General features: G+C 43.4%; 1 protein-coding gene across 2 annotated transcripts in view; it reads left to right on the forward strand.

Annotated features, from left to right (window-relative positions):
* Nucleotides 1–211: 211 nt before the first annotated feature.
* The window catches only part of KCNJ6 (potassium inwardly rectifying channel subfamily J member 6), a 1,239,800-nt gene continuing 1,220,223 nt past the window's right edge, over nt 212–19,788 (forward strand). For both annotated transcript variants that reach the window (XM_085621266.1, XM_085621265.1), the window contains exon 1: nt 212–582. The gene's annotated coding sequence lies outside the window, so the exon portion shown is untranslated. The remainder of the gene's footprint in view (nt 583–19,788) is intronic.

The raw sequence follows: 19,788 nt of genomic DNA on the forward strand, positions 1-19,788 counted from the left end.
AACCGAAAGAAGGGGAAACGCGGGTAGCGCTGGCTAACTTTCACGTTGTTCCTGTTTCTGCCCTCACATTCACACGCTCTCCACAGCCCCCCTCGCTGCCTTCTCTTAGTTCTCCAACGGGAGGCGCTGTTCGCACCTCCATCCCTCTTGCGTTGTCGATCGCATGGCACCGGCTGTGGAACATGAGTAGAAATTCGTTGAATCTGCCGATTTCACGACGTTCATCGGCGCGCTCCGCCACTTTTCTCTCTCCATTTGCGCTTTTTTTCTGTATTCCGCCGGCCTCTTTTTTTCCCGGCCTCATAATCTGCGTAGGTTTGAACTCCGTGTGTTTTTTTTTGGTTCGCCGATCCGGATTGGACTTGGACCTTTGCACCTGTTCCTGCATGGGTAATATTATGGGGGAAGAGCCGTAGGGAGCCAGCCTGGGAAGCACGGAGACCGCGCGCGCCTGCTGAAGCCTGGGCTCCTTGCCTTATGTGATTTTTGTATGCATTAATTCAAACAATCGGCCATCAGAGTCCTGCTGGATCTGGGGACGGAAACCATGATTGAGTAAAAGAGAAGCAACGTGTAGAAGAGGTAAGGAAAAAAAAACACACTGGGCGAGAGAAAGAGAAGCAAGCTACGCTCCTTTGTGAAATATTCAGTGGCCCGTGCGCGCTGGACGATGACACATAAGTGCCTGTGGGCTTTGCTAGCCATTGACTAAACGCGACCAGGAAGTCAGGCTGTATTTGGCCGGGTGAGGGGCGGGGAGGCTGCTCCGTTCTACCATATGCTTCTCGCTGTGGGCTGTAAAAGTATGTGTATTTGCATGCATGTATTTGCCAAGCTCCCTGAAAAGAAATGTTGTACAGAGTTTACATCAGATGGTACACAGGAACTTAAGAGTGTGTGGAAACAGCGCCTGTGAGGGAGAAAGTGAGACCGTGCGGCAGTTGTAGCGGCTACAAACATTATGCAATATAAAGTGAATTATGTTGGAAGGAAGATCCGGGGGGGAGGGGGTCGTCTTTATCAGATGGCCTGAGTCTGAACATCTCTGATCAATTGTACTGTTGGAAAACATTGGCACGGGCAATATTACACATACTGATCCTGTGTCAAATACTAAATAGCAGTGTCTACTCCGCCCCCCCCCCCTCCCACCCTTCCCCCCTCCCCCCCACCACCACATGCCGATTTCCAGATAAAAGCTCATTTCATGGTCGCGCCTGCGCTCGCCCAATAGTTGCCACGTTAATAAAATAAAATACAGTATCAAACAGCAGGGTTTTATTGGCCTGTATTATGGCGTTGCAGCTGCTCTCAAACCTTTATAGATGTATATCTAGCGTGTCAGTTTTAGCCCGCGGGTATTAAAGCGCCCACGGATTTCTCCGGGGTGCTTGCTAGCGCCTCGCTAGAGCACGGCTTCTTTGAAGCGCTGCTCGCAGCGGCCAGGGTATGCTGTCAGACGCGGACGTGGGCCGTTGCTATTGGCAGCCAATACGTTGTGATTGTTGGGCGCACTGATAATATTGCATAACATTGTGGCTGGCGGGGAGCGGCGCTCACGCGAGATGCCGAGGCCGGGCAACCTGCATGTAACATTAAAAGCTAAAACATAAAAAATAATGTTGATAGCGCTATGTTGTTTTTTCAGTATAATCAACGCCTGTGAACGGCTTGAAAAAGGCGAGATACACATCCGTATGCGCAATTATTTTATGGAGCTGACGTTTACTTGTTCAAGCAGGCTCAATGTTGACACGCGAGGGAAGAGAGACAAAGCAGAGACCCATAGTTCTGCCCAGTGTCACACAATTTGTTCAAGTGGGGAAGCCAAGATTAGAACTCATCTCTTCCAGTTCAAAATCTGCGACGGGCTGTCAAACACCCAAGCGAACGTTAAACTCATCGCTGTGATCGCATACAGAAAGGGGTGGTGGGGGCAGGGCAGGGGAATGTGCTGTTGTGCAAGGGTTGTGGTTCGATAAGGGTTAACTGTGCCACCCAGGCTGTGCTAATGAAGCGATGCCCGTCTTGCCTGAACAGAAGAGAGCTCCGCATCACCATGGCGACCCATGGAGAATCAGTTTCAATTTCAGAGGAAATGCGGAGCAAAACTTTCCCGTAGCAGGCGAGGACAGCGCTGCCGGCGGTGACCTGTGCGGCGCGGCCCCTGTCGCTGTAGACAGCGCGGCGTGCAGTCCCCCCAGGCCTGCCCGCAGGAGTATAAACACCCAGGTGAGTGTGCTACGCGGATCAACTGTTTGTGTGCTCAAAACAGCTCTTCTTCTGTGTCGGCTTCTGGATGTGCAACGTTTTGAAGAGAGCCGAGAGGTTGAAGCAAGGGGTCTTCATGTACAAACCAGTATCATTTTATTGCGAGACTTGCTTTAGATTTAATTACTGCACCATCAGCACAGTGAGCAACGAGACCTTCCGAAATCAGCTAGATAGTGTTTCAGAACCCTGGACAGGGAAGTCTGGCGGCGTTTCAGCACCCTGGACGGAGAAGTCCAGAGTTGTTCCAGCACCCTGGACAGGGATGTCTGACGCTGTTTCAGCATCGTGTTTCAGCACCCTGGACAGAGAAGTCTGGCGGTGTTTCCGCGCCTAGGAAAGAGCAGCGCAGTAGGTTTTTCAGGACCCTGGAGAGAGCACAATTAAAAAAAAATATTGCGCCGCGACTTAACAGTTTGATGTTTCAGAAGCACAGGCAGAGCAGTTTAACTGTGTTTCAGCACCCTGGCCAGAGCAGCTCAGCAGTGTTTCAGCACCCTGGCTAGAGCGTCTCTGCAGCCTAGCAGGAGCAGCTCAGCAGTGTTTCTGCACCCTGGGTAGAGCACTTTGGCTGTGTTTCAGCATCCTGGCTAGAGCACTTTGGCAGTGTTTCAGCACCCTCGCCATAGCACATTGGCTGTGTTTCAGCATCCTGGCCAAAGCACTTTAGCTGTGTTTCAGCACCCCGGGCAGAGCAGCTCTCCAGTGTTTTTGCACCCTGACCAGAGCAATTCGCTGTGTTCCAGCATCCTGGCCAGAGCACTTTGGCTGTGTTTCAGCACCCTGGCCAGAGCAGCTCGGCAGTGTTTCTGCGCAATGGGTAGAGCGGAATTTGACAAAACATTGCACTTTCTCGTCAACAGTTTGGTGTTTCAACACTCTGGGCAGAGTTGATGGTGTTTTAGCAATACCAACAGAGCAGTTTTGTGTCCTTTTAAAGCACACTGGACAGAACCACTATGACGGATTTCAGCACATTAGGGACAGAAAATTGTGTTTCCGCACCTTGGGGAGAGCACCTTGATGGTGTTTCAGCATCAGCAACAAAGTTGGAGAGGGCATCCGGACATTGTTTCAGGAGACTAAACACAGCAAGCAGGTCGTGTTTCAGTGCCTGGACAGAGTCGGTTTAAGGTATACCACCGATCCAAACAGAGCAGGTTGGTAGTATTTCAGTACCCTAAGCAGAGTAGGTTAATGTTTTTTTCTGCACCCTGGACTGAGCAGGTTGGCGGCGTTTCAGCACTCTAGACAGCACAGGTTTGGTGGCGTTTTATCAGTCTAGATGATGAAAATCGGTGGTGTTTCAGCACGCTGGACTGAGCAGGCTGGTGGAGTTTCAACACGCTAGAAAGGAATGCAGGTGAATGATGTTTTTAGCACAATTGACTGAGCGAGTTCATGGTGCTTCAGCGCTGTAGCCTAAGCTAATGGTGTGTTTGGATATCCTAGACTGAGAACTTTCACGTTTTTTCAGTACCCTGGGCAGAGCAGGTTGATGGGGTTTCTCCAATGAAAACAGAAAAGGTTGATGGTGTTTCAGCACTCTGGACAGAGTAGCATGATGGTGTTTCTGCACTGTACATAGAGCAGGTTGATGGTGTTTCAGCACTCTGTAAAGAGTTGCATGACGGTGTTTCTGCACTGTAGATAGAGCAGGTTGATGGTGTTTCAGCACTCTGTCAAGAGTTGCATGACGGTGTTTCTGCACTGTACATAGAGCAGGTTGATGGTGTTTCAGCACTCTGTCAAGAGTTGCATGACGGTGTTTCTGCACTGTAGATAGAGCAGGTTGAAGGTGTTTCAGCACTCTGGGCAGGTTAAGTTGAATGCTGTTTCTCCAATGACGCAGAATACGTTGATGGTGTTTCAGCACTCTGGATAGAGTAGCATGGTGGTGTATCTGCAGTCTAGATAGAGCAGGTTGTTGGTGTTTCAGCACTCTGAATAGAGTAGGCTGGCTGTGTTTCAGAATGCTAAACGGAGCAATGTGCTGGTATTTCAGCTCTCAATGTAGAACAGGTTGATGGTAATTTAGAACACTGAACAGTGAGGGATAAAGTGTTTCATCACGCCTGGCAGAGCAGCTTGATGGTGTTTCTACACTGTAGATAGAGTAGAAGGATGGCGTTTCATCACGCCTGGCAGAGCAGCTTGATGGTGTTTCTGCACTGTAGATAGAGTAGAAGGATGGCGTTTCAGCACTCTGGGCAGAGCAGGTTGATGGTGTTTCTCCAATGAAGACAGAATACGTTGATGGTGTTTCAGCACTCTGGATAGAGTAGCATGATGGTGTATCTGCAGTGTAGATAGAGCAGGTTGATGGTGTTTCAGCACTCTGGATAGAGTAGCATGATGGTGTATCTGCAGTGTAGATAGAGCAGGTTGATGGTGTTTCAGCACTCTGGATAGAGTAGGGTGGCTGTGTTTCAGTATGCTACACAGAGCAATTTGCAGGTTTTTCAGCTCTCAAGACAGAACAGGTCGATGGTAATTCAGCACACTGAACACTGAGTGATAAGGCGTTTCAGCACAAGGGACAGAGCAGCTTGATGGTGTGTCTGCACTGTAGATAGAGTAGGAGGATGGCGTTTCAGTACTCTGGGCAGAGCAGGTTGACGGTGTTTATGCAATGAAGACAGAATAGGTTGATGGTGTTTCAGCACTGCGGACAGAGTAGCATGATGGTGTTTCTCCATTGTAGATAGAGTAGGATGATGGTGTTTCAGCACCCTGGACAGAGTAGGGTGGCTGTGTTTCAGTATGCTAGACCGAGGAGTTCTCTGGTATTTCAGCTCTCAAGACAGATCGAGTGGATGGTAATTCAGCACACTGAATAGCGAGGGCGAAGGCGTTTCAGCACCAGGGACAGAGACGCGTCGTGGTGTTTGAGCGTCATGGACTGAGACGTTGCGTGAACCTGAGAAGCTTAATGGTGTTACAGCTCTATGGACATGTGTTCTGAATGCTAACACAAATAGCATGATGGTGTTTCAGCATTCTGGACAGGGAGACCGATAGGGCTTCTGACCCCTGTACAGAAGTGGTTGTGAGTGTTTCAGCATCATGATCAACAACATTTATGGGTGTTACCACATGATGGAAAGATACTTTTGACAATGTTTATCAACATTAACAGACCACAGAGGCAAATCTTCTGAGCCATGAAAAGGACAGACTGGCGTTGTTTCAATGCCATAAACAGAGCAGGCTCTTGGCATTCCAGGCCCATAAAATATCTCCGCACATCTAACACGGAAGGTTATAGGCATTTTTGCACAGCGGCAAACCAGGTTGATGCAGTGACATAGTTTAAGTACCATGATGACAGTACTCTAGTAGTAACATTGTAAGCTTCCACCTTCTGCTCTCTTCCTCTAATCTCAGTTTCCTGTCAGCAGATTTAACAAGGTTTATGTATGCTGCTTGCTTGTGGATGCATTTTTAAAGGAGTCTGTTTCATCTTACTTACACGCAAAGTTGAAAGTAACTCCGCTGTCTCAATTTACTAGTGTTTCTGCATTGCATACAGGCACGAGTGGGCCTTCATCATGTATGCATTGCACAGGACAGTATTCTGATGATATGTATGTATATCTGTATCTATATCTTATACACATCTATATAGCTATATATATATAAATACATACATATTTATGTATACATATATATTCATATATACATATATACACACATATATACATATATGCAGACATACATATATACATGTAAATATATATACACATATATATATAAACTTAGATACATACAAATATATATATTAATTTAATTTTTATTTAACGCTGGAAAGTTAGCAGGTATGATGTAAAAAGGAAAATATATGCATAATGCACTTGCATTTTATTCTAACCATGAATTCAATATTCACTCGAATTGAATTAAATTAATGTGTATGATTTAGTGATTTAACACTTGTACAATGAACTTTTGGGGTTTCCGATTCGTACGAGCAATTGGAACTGGCACGGTTTTTATATATATATGGCAAAAGACTTTGTCCTTTTCTATCTCGGCGTGGATGGCACTGTGCTAATCCCATGCTTAAAAACTTTGATAGAAAAACAGACATTTGAGGTGAGCAGATCTAGAGTGTCGCTGGTGTTGAGAGTGCTCCATACAGGAGCTGCTTTCCACCTAAACTTGAGAACTACCCAGAGTTCTCTGCTTTTCTTTTTTGCATAATTTATTCGTCACTCTATGCCTGAAAGGGTATTTCTTTGATATATATATATATATATATATATATATATATATATATATATATATATATATATATATATATATATATATATATATATATATATATATATGTATATGTATTACAGTTCCAACTTGCCCACAATTGAACAACACTCAAACTCAACATCAGGTGGCAAACCTTTATTCAAGGGTATGAGCAGACTCCTGTCTGCCGTTCCGTTGAGACAGCCATTTTCTGTGAGTTGTGCCTGACGCGTTTCGAAGGTTGTTACCTTCTTCTTCAGAGGCTTTACGCTGGAAGTGAATGCGTGCCTGCAGCCTCAGTTTCTCCCATATGCTGCTAATAACACCCCCAAATGGGCTAGTCCATCACCATTCTCATCATTCTGGGAGGTGTAGTCCCGGCCAGTATCTTCCTTTAATGGTGGCACTAATTTCTGTCACGACTTCAAGCCACCAGATGGGCCACAGCAGGCAGTGTCCCCTCTAAATCCCCTTGTTGAGTTCTACAAAGCAGCTCCGTATATCTCGTGCCGCGTGGCCCCCTTAGTTCACGGGGTGGTGCACATTCGGTGGCTGGGCAGCCTCCCAATATTACAGCTCCAACTTGCCCACAATTGAACAGCACTCAAACTCAACACAAGGTGGCAAACCTTTATTCATGGATATGAGCAGACTCCTGTCTGCTGTTCCGTTGAGACAGCCATTTTCCGCGAGTTGTGCCTGACGCGTTTCGAAGGTTGTTACCTTCTTCTTCAGAGGCTTTACGCTGGAAGTGAATGCGTGCCTGCGGCCTCAGTCCCATATGCTGCTAATAACAACCCCAAATGGGCTGGTCCATCACCATTCTCAGCATTCTGGGAGGTGTAGTCCCGGCCAGTTTCTTCCTTTAATGGTGGCACTAATTTCTGTCACGACTTCAAGCCACCAGATGGACCGCAGCAGGCAGTGTCCGCTCTAATCCCCTTGTTGAGTTCCACAAAGGAGCTCCGTATATCCCGTGCCGCGTGGCCCCCTTAGTTCATGGGGTGGTGCGCGTTCGGTGGCTGGGCAGCCGCCCAATATTTTATATATTGTATATATATGTATATATACATATATACGTGTGTGTGTTGTTCATTGGTATAGATGACAGAGAATAATAAATGTCAGAGAAGAGGACTAACTTTACATTCATTTGATGCGTCATTATATTTGTGGGCTGTCAGTAGAGTCTATGAAGAATACAGCGAGGGTGTATATGAGGCTAGAGGTCAGGAGATACCTAAACAGAGGATGAAGTGCAAAGTAGGAGAGACAATGGGTGATGCACAGCTGTTACTTGGAACATACACACTCATTAAAGGCTAAGGCCATATGTCTGAAAACGTTATCATTGATACATCATATGGTCAAAGATCAACAGCACTCAGCACTAGAGTATAAGAGTATCAGCAACAATTGAAACTTAGGTCCACAAACTGAGTAGACAGAGTCATTTAATCTATCTAACGGGAAAAGCCTTTTTACCCATACCAGGGGCATGGAAATGTTCTCCGATTAGGAAACGTTGCCAGAGCAATATATGAGATTGCAAATTGGTCGCCCAAAAATAGGAGTACATCCGGTCGGGAGGTTGCAATGGCTAATGTCTGTGATACAGATATACATAGATTTTGTGTATATAAATTATGTGTAAAATGTGATGTGATACAACTTAAAGTAGATTGTTCTCTGTAGATCAACAGAAATACCCACATATAAAAAGTATAACTGAGAAATTAGATACAGTGCAATTTGTTTGATACAACAAATCTCTTATATGGATGTTGTTATTGCAATTGCACATTTTTGTAAAATGATTTTAAAAATCGTTGTTATCATTGGTATTTAAGGCATGAAATTTATGACATTTGTAATATTATTTCGGTGTTTTATATTATAGCCTTATAGCCCGCTGCCGATGGCTATCCTGGTTGTTAAAGGCCCTGAGGACAAGTCATAGAACCAAACCGCAGGCAAGGGCCTGTACTGAGGGAGAGGGCATTTAACAACCAATATATCCAAGAGGCAGAAGGTCTATAAAGCTATAAGAACATTCCATCCACTGAGGGTAGAATGTGCTAAATTAAAAAGGTAGAAACATAAAGACAAACATTGGAATGTTGGAGCTCAAGACTTATACCAGCCATTATATCTGGGCACACGGTTTTTGGCAAATTGCTCACCTAACACACACCAGTGCCACTTAAAGGATAAGGCTGCATTAATTACCAACAGACTCTGCCAACTGCACACAGCCTTTGAAAGCCCTACCTCAGCCCCAATTAGAAAAGTGCTCATGGCCATATTACCATCTGCAATCACCTACGGCAGTGAGGCCTTTCCGGGCCAACTTATTGAAAATATGTAAAAACTACATCTAAAAGCCTACAAAAGAGTGTTTAAGCTGCCTTATTACACTGGCGAGACTCACATTTGGCCTGGAGGGCTTTGAATGGTCTAGCATGGGGTCCTCCGTAAAATACTAATATAGATGCATCACGGCCATGCCCTGCACCTTGAAATTTATTTTGCAAAATGTATTTAAAATTAAAAATATCCCTTGCTCCACCTATTTAACGGCAGCAGCTGTCTCTCTCCAAATTGATCTGATTGTTCTAAATACCTTATCACTTGCACACAATGCAGTAAAAAGCATATTGAAAAAAAGATAAAATTCCTCTTGAAGACGGCGGACATGCAAAATATCAAGTCCACGCCGCCACTAAGGGCCCTGGCAGCCTCCTATAACAACGACTGCCATGTTGGCCTCCAGGCACAATCTTATCTTAATTGTACAATTGGGAAAGCCAATCTAACAAAATTTCTGGCCGTAAGGGTGTTGGCATTACAAATTGAAGACTTTACCCCAAACTGGCCACTGCTCTCTAATATTGTTAAGTGCAGAGTATGCGGCTATAAATTTGAAACTCTTACACACCTGCTTTGCTGCTGTCAGTCGTTGCTACACTTTCGGCGAACACTATTAAAGCCACTTTTTTTATCCATGGCATAAGAACATGTAACAATGCAATGAATTGGATTTTTAGCACCATGGTTCCCGTTGAAATGTCAAGAATTGGCAAATTCTTCAAAGCAGGGCAGGACCTCCTTTAAAACAGAACACAACTAAGTCTGGAGATGGCTGCCGTTTGATAACTTTTACTTTCCGTACCATGGACTTTAGGCACTTTGAGCCAGATGTACGACCAGCAAAATTGCACCTCGCAAATTGCGACTCATTTGCAAGGTGCAATTTGCCATGTACAACAGTGTGTGTAACACTGTTTGGATTCACAATGGGGTCGCAAATTGCGAGGCTCATTAATATTAATGAGCCTCTCGCAAGTTACAAGCCCATTGGGAATGACGGGCCCTCCCAGGTATGGTGGCCTGTCTGGGACTGCTTTTAAATAAAGCAGTTTTTTTTTCAAACATGCAACCCGTTTTCCTTAAAGGAAAATGGGATGCATTTAAAAAAAAAAAGAAATGTTTTTGTTTAATTTTTTAAGGGCAGGTAGTGGTCACTGGGACCAATCGCTGCCCTTAAAGAATATTTTTAGAGACAGTCACAAAGTGGAAGGGGTCCCCTGGAGACCCCTTCCAAAGTGCGACTGCATTACAGAGGGTGGTAATTTGCGAGTGTTTTGCGACTGCAAATGTGGTCACAAAACATTCATACATTGATTTGCGGAGGCAATTAGGAGACTTGCAATTCCTAAATAACGAGTCGCAAAACAATTGTGACTCGCTATTTAGGAATTGTACATGTCCCTGGGCCATTTTGCATGTGCAAATGGGTCGCAGACCCGTTTGCGCATGGAATTCAGGATCATACATCTGGCCCTCTATTCTCTGACTTTTTTGTAATTGAGTTTTAACAACTGCTATGTATCCAACACAATTGTAGTGGATTTTATTTTTATATATTACAAGCATATTTGTGTTAGATAGCCCTATCAGGATTTACAGTTTTCTATATGTTTTTTATTTAGTTTTTTCCATAATAGATTCCAAACAGTTAAATTGTTAGAAAGTTTAACAAAGTTGAGTGCAGACTGTGAGTTTTACTCGAAGGTACTATGTGATAGTCACATTAGAGGGCATCGCAAGGACTTTTAAATGTTTTACATTTTTATGGTTTTAATTAACTACACAATAAAATCTTGTACTCCTCATGATGCAATAAGTTGAGTACCTGAAGTGAACCCGACCCTTATGTTTTTTTAATTGACTGACCTTTATAAGCTTTGATCAGTCCCTGCGTCAGTGTAGTCAAATGAAGAGAATTTCATTTTTAGTTCTGATATTACTTAGTGGTCTTTTTGAAAGATATTCATACCTTTGCGAACAGTCACATACATTATAATTGATTTTTCTACCCTTTGGACACACATAGATCTAGTCAGAAATGTTTTGGAGTAATTGGCGTACACATTACCTAATCACTGCCCGCTTCCTTCCTGAGCAAAAAAAGAAAATAAGATTTTCATGGCACATTCTGTGGACAATATGGAATAACGCCTGTAGAGGAAGAAAAGTACTTATGGAAATCTATCACGTAAAGACAATTTTGTGAATTCCCAAAAAGTGGGAAATCTATTCAAATTGTAAATGAAAACCCACCTTCAATAGAAATCTGACTTTCTGTTGAATGAACAAGGATTAAACCCATTATTCTTTCGGTAGGAGAAGGGATTTGGTCCCTCCATTGGTTTCCAGTAAAAAAAATAGGATTATCTTTTAGTCTCTCTGTATGATTTTCTTAGCTCTGCATCAGAAAGGCTCTCTCCAGCTTAATTCCTTTTTTCAGGGGTATTCCCCAAGCAGGTACCTCAGATCTTCCTCTCGCAAGCAGGTGTTAGTTCCTAGAGTTCGCAAGGCCAGAATGGGAGGTCGTTCCATCTCGGTGGCTGCTGCCAAACTGTGGAACATCCTACCTATCTACATCTCGGAAGCCAATTCATTTACTGCATTTAAAAAAACTGCTCAACACTTGGATTTTCTGTCTCCATCTACCTTAGTTATGGGGTTCTCTATTTTCTGGCTGTTTTTGGGTGCTCTCCGCTAACATTTTGCTACCCTAGGGTTTAGTGTTCTTTATAGGTTTCAATAACATTACATAACATTATCATAGCCTCCCTAAACCACTCTCTATCACCCCACACCAAGACCAGAATTGAAAATATCTCCCACAGTTCATGACTAGCAGGGACTCTTGGAAGCTCCAAGTGGAAGTATTTCTCTGGTCACTGTATTGCAAATGATAGTGTCTTCATCAGTGCTGGTCCCTTTGATGTTTCCTGTTTGGAAATGAGCATGTAGGGACGGATGTCTGTGGACCCCTGCAGGCCTACTCGTGCCTGCATTTACAGACTATCAGAAGGAGGTCACAAATTGGAACCTGCCTAATTAATATTCATTATGCAGGTCATTTTGCAACCCCTTTAGAAGGTGCAATTTATGATGCAGCAGATTAGTACATATATCACATTCCAAAGTGCATTTCTGCTCGCAAGCCAGTTGGTGTACAGATTGTGCATCTTTGTGTTGTTCACGTGAATAGCATATCAGACCTTAAATTCATGCTGTGGTACAACTAGTCTATTTTACAAAATAAGAAAGTGGGATTCCTGTGAACAGGGGAGTACGCCAGGGCTGTGTTATGGCACCCACCCTGTACTCTTTATATGTAAATAGGGTGGTTAGCTTCCTACAGGAAATTCCAGCTGATGCCCTGGCCCTGGCAGGAGATAGGGTACCTACTCTCCTGTTTGCAGACGATACACTGTTGATTTCTAAGACCCTGGAAGGGTTACAAAAATTCCTGGATAGGTTTCAGCTCTTCTGTAACTCCAGGGGGCTGATCATTAATACCACCAAGACCAAAATGATGACACTTAACCCCTGCAAACCTTTTAGGCATAACTTTACCCTGGGAGGAACATGCCTGGAGAGAGTCAGCACGTTTGATTACCTTGGTATTCGACTCTCCAAAGGAATGCATTGGAGATCCCACATCAACAAGATGCTTCTGAACCATAAACGTGTGGCCGAAGCAATAGGTAGAGAACATCGCACCTCTCAGAGCAGACCTGTTGCGCCGGCGCTCACGATTTATGCTGCGAAGGCAGTTAGCTTGGCCCTATACGGTGAAAAACTGTGGGGTTTCGATAATGTAGAAGAGATCTGTAGATCGAAAGAGACATCTCCAGATTACGACCCTTGCTCATTTGGGGACATCTTCTGCGGACCGCTGAACTTACTAAATATGCTGTTGCATTCACAGAGGTAATTAACCTAGACGGTAACCACAGGGTCAGCTGGATAAACAATGTTAAGAAATTATTATTTGCCCTAGGCCTTAAGGAATCCTTGGATGGCCAAAACCCACCCAGTAAGGTTGACCTCAAAAGATTATATTGGGCCTGGGTTGATAGACAGGAATCCAGTAATCCCATAGCAGGAAGGCTGACAGAAGATTTTTATCAACACAAGCAGCACATATTTCTGGAACAATACTTAGATTTTATTCAGAGACCAAGAGATAGGGCCCTTTACATACAGTTTAGGGTTGGCTCCCTTTTGGTTCGCGAATTAACTGCAAAGTGGAGCCCCCCTTATCAGACAATTGCGGGTTGTCCCTGTTGTGAGGCATCGAAAGAGAGTGTGGCTCATCTCATGTTTGCATGCCCAGCATATAACTCAGCTAGATCCAGATGGCTAAAACCCATCTGCAGACAGCTGGGCACTTCTGATCATTGTGCTGCTTTACGAATTCTAAAATCAGACCCAAGAACCCTTTTTGCTCGTGGTGTGGCAAAGTATCTTAGCTGTGCTTGGCTTGTCAGGTCCAGATTCTTATGCAGGGAGGTCTGATATCACATTTTGAACTTTTTATTATATTTTACAATTGTCTTCAAATAGGTCGAATGAGACGAAAAGCACTGTCACTTTATCTAATCAATTTTTTTATACATATCGATTGAATTTTACTATTTATTGGAAGTATGAATTTATTTTCCATCCTGAATTTGGGATTAGCTCGTTATTGTCTAGGCACAATAACGAAACGAATAATTGCTAATATATTATGCCCTGATGGATTTTATATACTTTGTTATTAATAATGCTTTTATGATAACTTGTATTTTTATTGTTGAACTGTATGAATGATGATGCCTTTATTATACTTGTTATCGAAATAAAGCTATTTGACTGACTGATATTAGTACCTTGAAAAGCAGGGTACCTTTACAACTGAAAATTGTTCATCTTTACTCAACAATTCTTGTCAGTTTGCAATAACTAAAGAATTTGCTGGTAATCCCATGTAATTTTGTTAATGCATCAATGCATGCTGATTTCTGCAAATACACTAATCATGTGCATTTGGATATGCCCAGCACTCATTAGAGTTTATCAAAGAGTTTTGACGAAGTTGCTCTTCTTCAGGTGCCCAGAGTTGAAAAGAAATTGAAAATAGTCATTAGTCCATTGCACGGGAGGACACTGTCACACAAAATCACTATTATTAAAAGTTAGGTGCCATAACATTCAGTTTACAACTTGATTCAGCGACAGATTTTACATTCCTGTAAAAGGTGAGCTTGTATGATTTTTATGACCCGTATGAAAAACAACAACCCAGAACAAATTCACTTTTGATTGAGCAAGGGAATGGACAAAATAGAATGCTTAACAGTGTTGGAAAAAGTCTGCCCTAAATCTCAAAATGTACTCAAATCTGGGTTTCTAGTTCTTTTTTTGTAAAAGTAGGTATGCTATTACAGCTCACTGGAAAAAAGAAACAAGTATTGAAGTGTGTTTTTAACTGGGAAGAGGAGGATGACCAACCATCGTAAATTTCACGGACCGTCCTTTATTTGGGCCTCTTGTCCATGATGACCTCTTCACGGATACCTTTTGTCTGTAATTCTGACATTGCAGTGAGCTGCGCTGCCCCTGCAAGAAGCCTCGGAGTTTTGTAAATCTCACTATACGGGCTGCTGCAGCCCCTACCCGACCCGGCCCAGACTGCTATCGGCCCATTATCATTCTGATTGCCTATGATTATCACATACAGAATGATAACGGCCCACTCTGTGCAGTTACAGCATTTGCTGGGCCTCCCCCTGCCCCAGCATGGCATTCGGCTTTTATTAAGCAGCTGGTGTCACCTCACCAGGGTCCACGGTCTGGGGAGGTGGGGGGTTGCATTTTGGCACTTCTTTCAAAATCTAAATGCACCGACATCCGATCCCTTGTGAGACAGCAATTTATAGGCTAAAAACCTCAGTTTAACTCTGATGATTAATGTATTTGTTTGAAAGACCTGACTGTTGTCTTGGCTGAGTTTTGACTCATTATAAAGTAGCGCAGCAGGACAGTGTGCCTCCAGCGAAGCACAAAGTGTAACATGCAGATAAAAGATTTTTATGAAAACTGCTCAGTGGGTTACTGTTTTTGACACCGGAACCCTTTTGTTAATTTCATTAAAAAAAAACAATCCTATTGTACCACAGTGAGCGATGAACCAAAATCGAATACCAGCATGGAATCTGCAAGGCACAGGTTTACAGCCTTATTGTTTTTCTCAAATCTTTCATTATTTTACAGTTGATAAATATGTTTTCTTTGGGTAATAAGAATGACTCATTAGTAAACAAAACCCTAACCACTATGTTATGTTTTAAATCCTGAGTTTGTACTTTTCCAGACCATGCAGTCTTAGCATATAATTCCTACCAGTATGGATGACGTGTGACTCCTACACATTGTGGTCCTCATTGTCTTAAGCAGGGCCACTACAATTATGTGCCCAGTCAGGGCCAAATTATGAGGCAGGGGTGAGTAAATTATGCAGCAAGAAAAGGCAAATTATGTGGCGTAATGCAGCTCATTTTGTAATGGTATTACTTAATTATTTTGCCGTTTTCAAACTTGTTAACCCTGTCTGGACGTAGGTTGCACCTCATTAGCAACAGTATTACACCCAAATATAGCAAAAAGCAACAGAAAGGGGACCAGTCACCCTTTGCGAAGGGCCTTCCACTTCGCAGAAACATGTGTTGTTGCGTTTTTAGTAACTTTTGAACCATTTGAGCTAAAATCTGCAGACTATCAGGTGATGAAGGATTATGTGGCAAATGCAGCAAATCTATAATTTTGCAAAAATCTTAGAGGCCAGACAATTGAATAATTTCAGTAGCCCTGGTTTGAGGGAACATTTCCTATACATTGTCTCACACACTTATACAAGCCATCGTGTCTGGGTAATATGTGGATAATCACCTCTCTCTTTCACTCCAGGTTCCCACTCCCAGGGCCCTCCTCCCCTTCAAACTATGCCTCGATCTCCTCACAAGTTTGTTTAATCTTTACATGCCCTGCAATAGTATGTTCATGTCCCCATATCAAACAAACGACTGAGAATATTAAACTGAAGGCCAGTGCTTTGGTCGAGGTAAGTTAGATTTGTCAGCCTTAATAGATGTGTGACTTGAGGTTTATTTTGCTGTTCCAGTCTGCAGTTTTTTTTTTTAAATATGACTGCTAGCTTGGTGAGGAACCAGGGGTCAGAGTGCTTTTGTTTGTGAGGCTGCAGAAAACTCTGCAAACCGTTTTCTCTAAGAAATGCCCAACCACTGCCTCAACAGTTTATGTAGAGTCGAGTTTATGCAATGTTAGGTGTACTCCGCAATGGATGCAAAAGTAAAAAATGTTTACAAGGTTCAACATGAAGCAGGATATGAATCTACCTTTCCTGAACGGCAGGATAATGAGCTCTCCCTCAATATCTCGACTGTGTGTTCATGTTGCTTTTTCATGGCTCTCCATGCCACCAGTTTCATTTTACCTGGTGATTCCTGGTGATCATTTGCTCCATAGCATTGCCAGTCAGCTCTCATATGGATGGTGGAGTGCCCAGGGCGATCTCCAGAGGTTTGCTGTGTCAAGCATGCTGTTTCATGGTTCACTGTGTGTTGAGGCTGCTGTGAAATGGTACACTGTGTGTTCAAGCTGCTGAATGATGATTCTCTGTCTGTCCAGGCCTGCTACCTAGCGTTTCTTTCTGGTGTGGCTTGGCTTCGGTGTCTTAGTCACAGTGTGATGTGTCTGCTATCACATGTTAACACTGCTGTTACTCCGACCACTTTCATGGGTAGGCTGCTGCTTGATGTTCTGTGTGTACCAAGCCTTGGTCGGGTTATGCTACAATATGTTTTGAGCTAGCCCAGCACATAGTATCTTTTAAACTGTACTTTAGTATAGCTTGGAAAGTGCTAGTCTCCCCAGGTTCAAACCACACTACCTTCCTATTCACATATGATTGTATAATAGGAGGAACTTTATATAATTTGCAAATAAAGCATCTTAATGTTTAAATTGGACACATGAGGCACATCAGAAATTTACCCCTCACTTTCTAGCCCGTAGTGGGTAATTCCCTTAACGCAGGTTACCGAAGTTCTGATTCACCTATAGGCCCACTCCGGGCAAGCCAAGATAATTTAATTTGTTTACAGAGGTATAGAAACTTGGTCAGATGCTTTCATCCGGTAAGTCCACCTCGGCCACAGTACTTAATTCACTGAGTCGCACTGTAGGACATGTGTATCAACCTTGGTAATGGTACCTTTCGCCGTCACCCATACTACATCAAAAAATTGGGTACTGATAATGGCAAAAGGTTCCTCTTTAACAGAATAAATAAGATAATGAGCAGCAGAATATCATCTATCTCCCGTACAGCACCACCCACAAGAACACCCTAAATGTACGAACTTCACACCCTTGCACAACCATCCTAGGACCAAGTGTGCAAAGTCTAGAAAATTATTTAGCAAATTATCACACATACATCCCTTATCATGGGTTTGAGTTGAGAAGGTGAATGGCCAATAAAGATGTCTTTAAATTTTTTTGTAGCTTGTCACAAGTGCTATGTGTTCAAGAATTGAGGGCAAATGTCAGGCTGTATCGTCTGACACATTTCTGCTTATTTCTTTAACATGTGGATTGTTTTTTACAAAATTCTATAACTTTTCAGTCAAAGCCAAAATAGTAAAGTTGACTAGCTGACAGTCTTGTTGTGGTAGTAAAGGGCGTGTGAAAACAAAGGCTGTATGCTGTCAGTTTTTTTGTAAGACACAACCACTTTAAAATACCTGTAAATGAGCTGTGCAAATGTTTCAAAACATGTCAGCAGCTGGGAAACCACAAATGGACCACTTGTTTGTAATTCAGAGGTATTCTGGAAACAGGGTTTTAATGGAATCAAAACAGTTAAGTTACTTTACTTGGTGATGTTTAAATGATACATATTTGATGAAACCACATTTCCGCACATTAATATTTGTGCTCTATATAGTTTTATCGGTAAAACTGCGTGATGGCATTTTGCTGCCATGTCAATGGGAAGTGTTCTGTATGTAAAAAGACAGCGCCTCCTTCTGACCTACAATAATGCCCCAACAACGTATACAGTTTCCAGTCTGTAGCACCCTTCTGTGCGTCAACAAGAATCTGCACTGTACAGCTCACAGAAATTAAACAGTCCAATCGGTATACTATTTCCAATATACAGGTAAAATAAGGAGGGCTGATATATGGCTAGCCGGGGCATTATAAGGTAATGTCAAGTCCTATCTAACCATTCTGGCCCAGAATAATACCATAACACTCAGCATTGTGCAGCCAAATATAGCTAATTCAAGCTGGTTAATAACTCCCTTTTCCTGCCTAATGCTTTTACCCTGACACAAGACCTGCCCGCTATGGGTCGTATCCATCACTCAGTACTGTACCGGCCCCAAAACCAGTCATCACCAGTTGAACAGACATGGAATCCCTGAAGCATTCTGACACATAAAGCTGGCCACTCGAAGGACTGCACTCTAGTCCAGCACTGCGGGTCCTAATTTGCTACATTCTATGCGTGCTACTTTACATCCCACAATGGCACTCAAATATGAGATCCCAGCAACAAAGTCCATCCGAGCAGATCTTCCCGCCCACTTCTCTCAGCAAACATGCCTGCTCAGGACCATGAACTGTAAACAAACGGAACTGTAAGCTAAATATCAGACTGGACAACCCAGTGCAGTCACCACCTAAATAGATTATGATCATATGAAATACCACAAAAAGATCTGCACAGTGGCTCAAAGCTGCACACAGACCGAAAAAACGTGAAGTGCTCGATTGTCTCAACCCAATATCAACATATTTTGACTTGTACTCATGTTGGTTGTCTATTTACTTACTTATTTACTATGGCGCAACTTCCTCTGCTGTGTCTCTAAAATGTATCTTTTGTCCCGAATCTCTGTCTTGAATTTTGACCCTTTCTCAGCGCCCTGAAGTTTTACCCATGCCAGTTGGTCACCCTGGGAAGAGCCAAATGGGAAATCATGTCCAGGCACCGAGGATATTTAGTCAATGAACATTCATGTCGAGGAGTTGAAGGAACATGTGAGCACATTAGTGACCCTGAGTTTACAATAGTCTATCTCCCTAAGGACAGCGTCGGCACGCAGGGTGTGCTAATCCCCTCAAATGACAGCCTGTGTTTTTTGAGGTGCAGATGGGAGTTACTGTTGCATCAAAGCTAGGAGCTGGCCTGGTTTTCGGAGTTCGTGAGGGACTCCCCCGGGTTGGCAGCGGGATATTGCCATGGTGTGGTCCAGGGGAGTATGGCTGCTGCAAATGTTGGGAACCCCTACAAATTCATAACGATGCGGCTACATTAGCCCCGTCTTAAAATCCCCTCCCCCTCCACCCCTGATGTACCTACAATCATGCACGTAAAACAAGTGTAACTTGGGAGTTGCTGGGAACACTGACCCACCCCTCACCTCTCCGTTTTCCAGTTTGTTCAAGGAAAGGGATATATCTGAGAGGAAAAAAATGTTTTCTTGTGCAGGAAAAAGAAGGAGCGCGTGTACCCTCCGCGCTGAGCCTGCTCACGCCACACGTGAGGATATTGTGCACGTGCCTGACTGAGTGAAACACGTCCATGCCTGGAATCTCTGATTGCGCGGATTTCTAGTGAGTTTTGTCGAGCGCTTTAAGAATTCCAAAGTTTGTGTAAAACACAGTAAATCACAAGTCCTCGGAGGCATTGTGCGGGCCTTTTTTTTTTTTTTATAAACAAGGAACGTGTACCCCTTTTTCCACAGCTGTGACGCCTGCGAAAGTCCACAGATCCCTTGAAGGCCACGGGCCTCCTTTACAGAGCTATTTCCGTGTGCTCAAACAACACTTGCATTT

This window comes from Triturus cristatus, chromosome 8, assembly GCF_964204655.1.
Source record: "Triturus cristatus chromosome 8, aTriCri1.1, whole genome shotgun sequence".
NCBI classification, from domain to species: domain Eukaryota; kingdom Metazoa; phylum Chordata; class Amphibia; order Caudata; family Salamandridae; genus Triturus; species Triturus cristatus.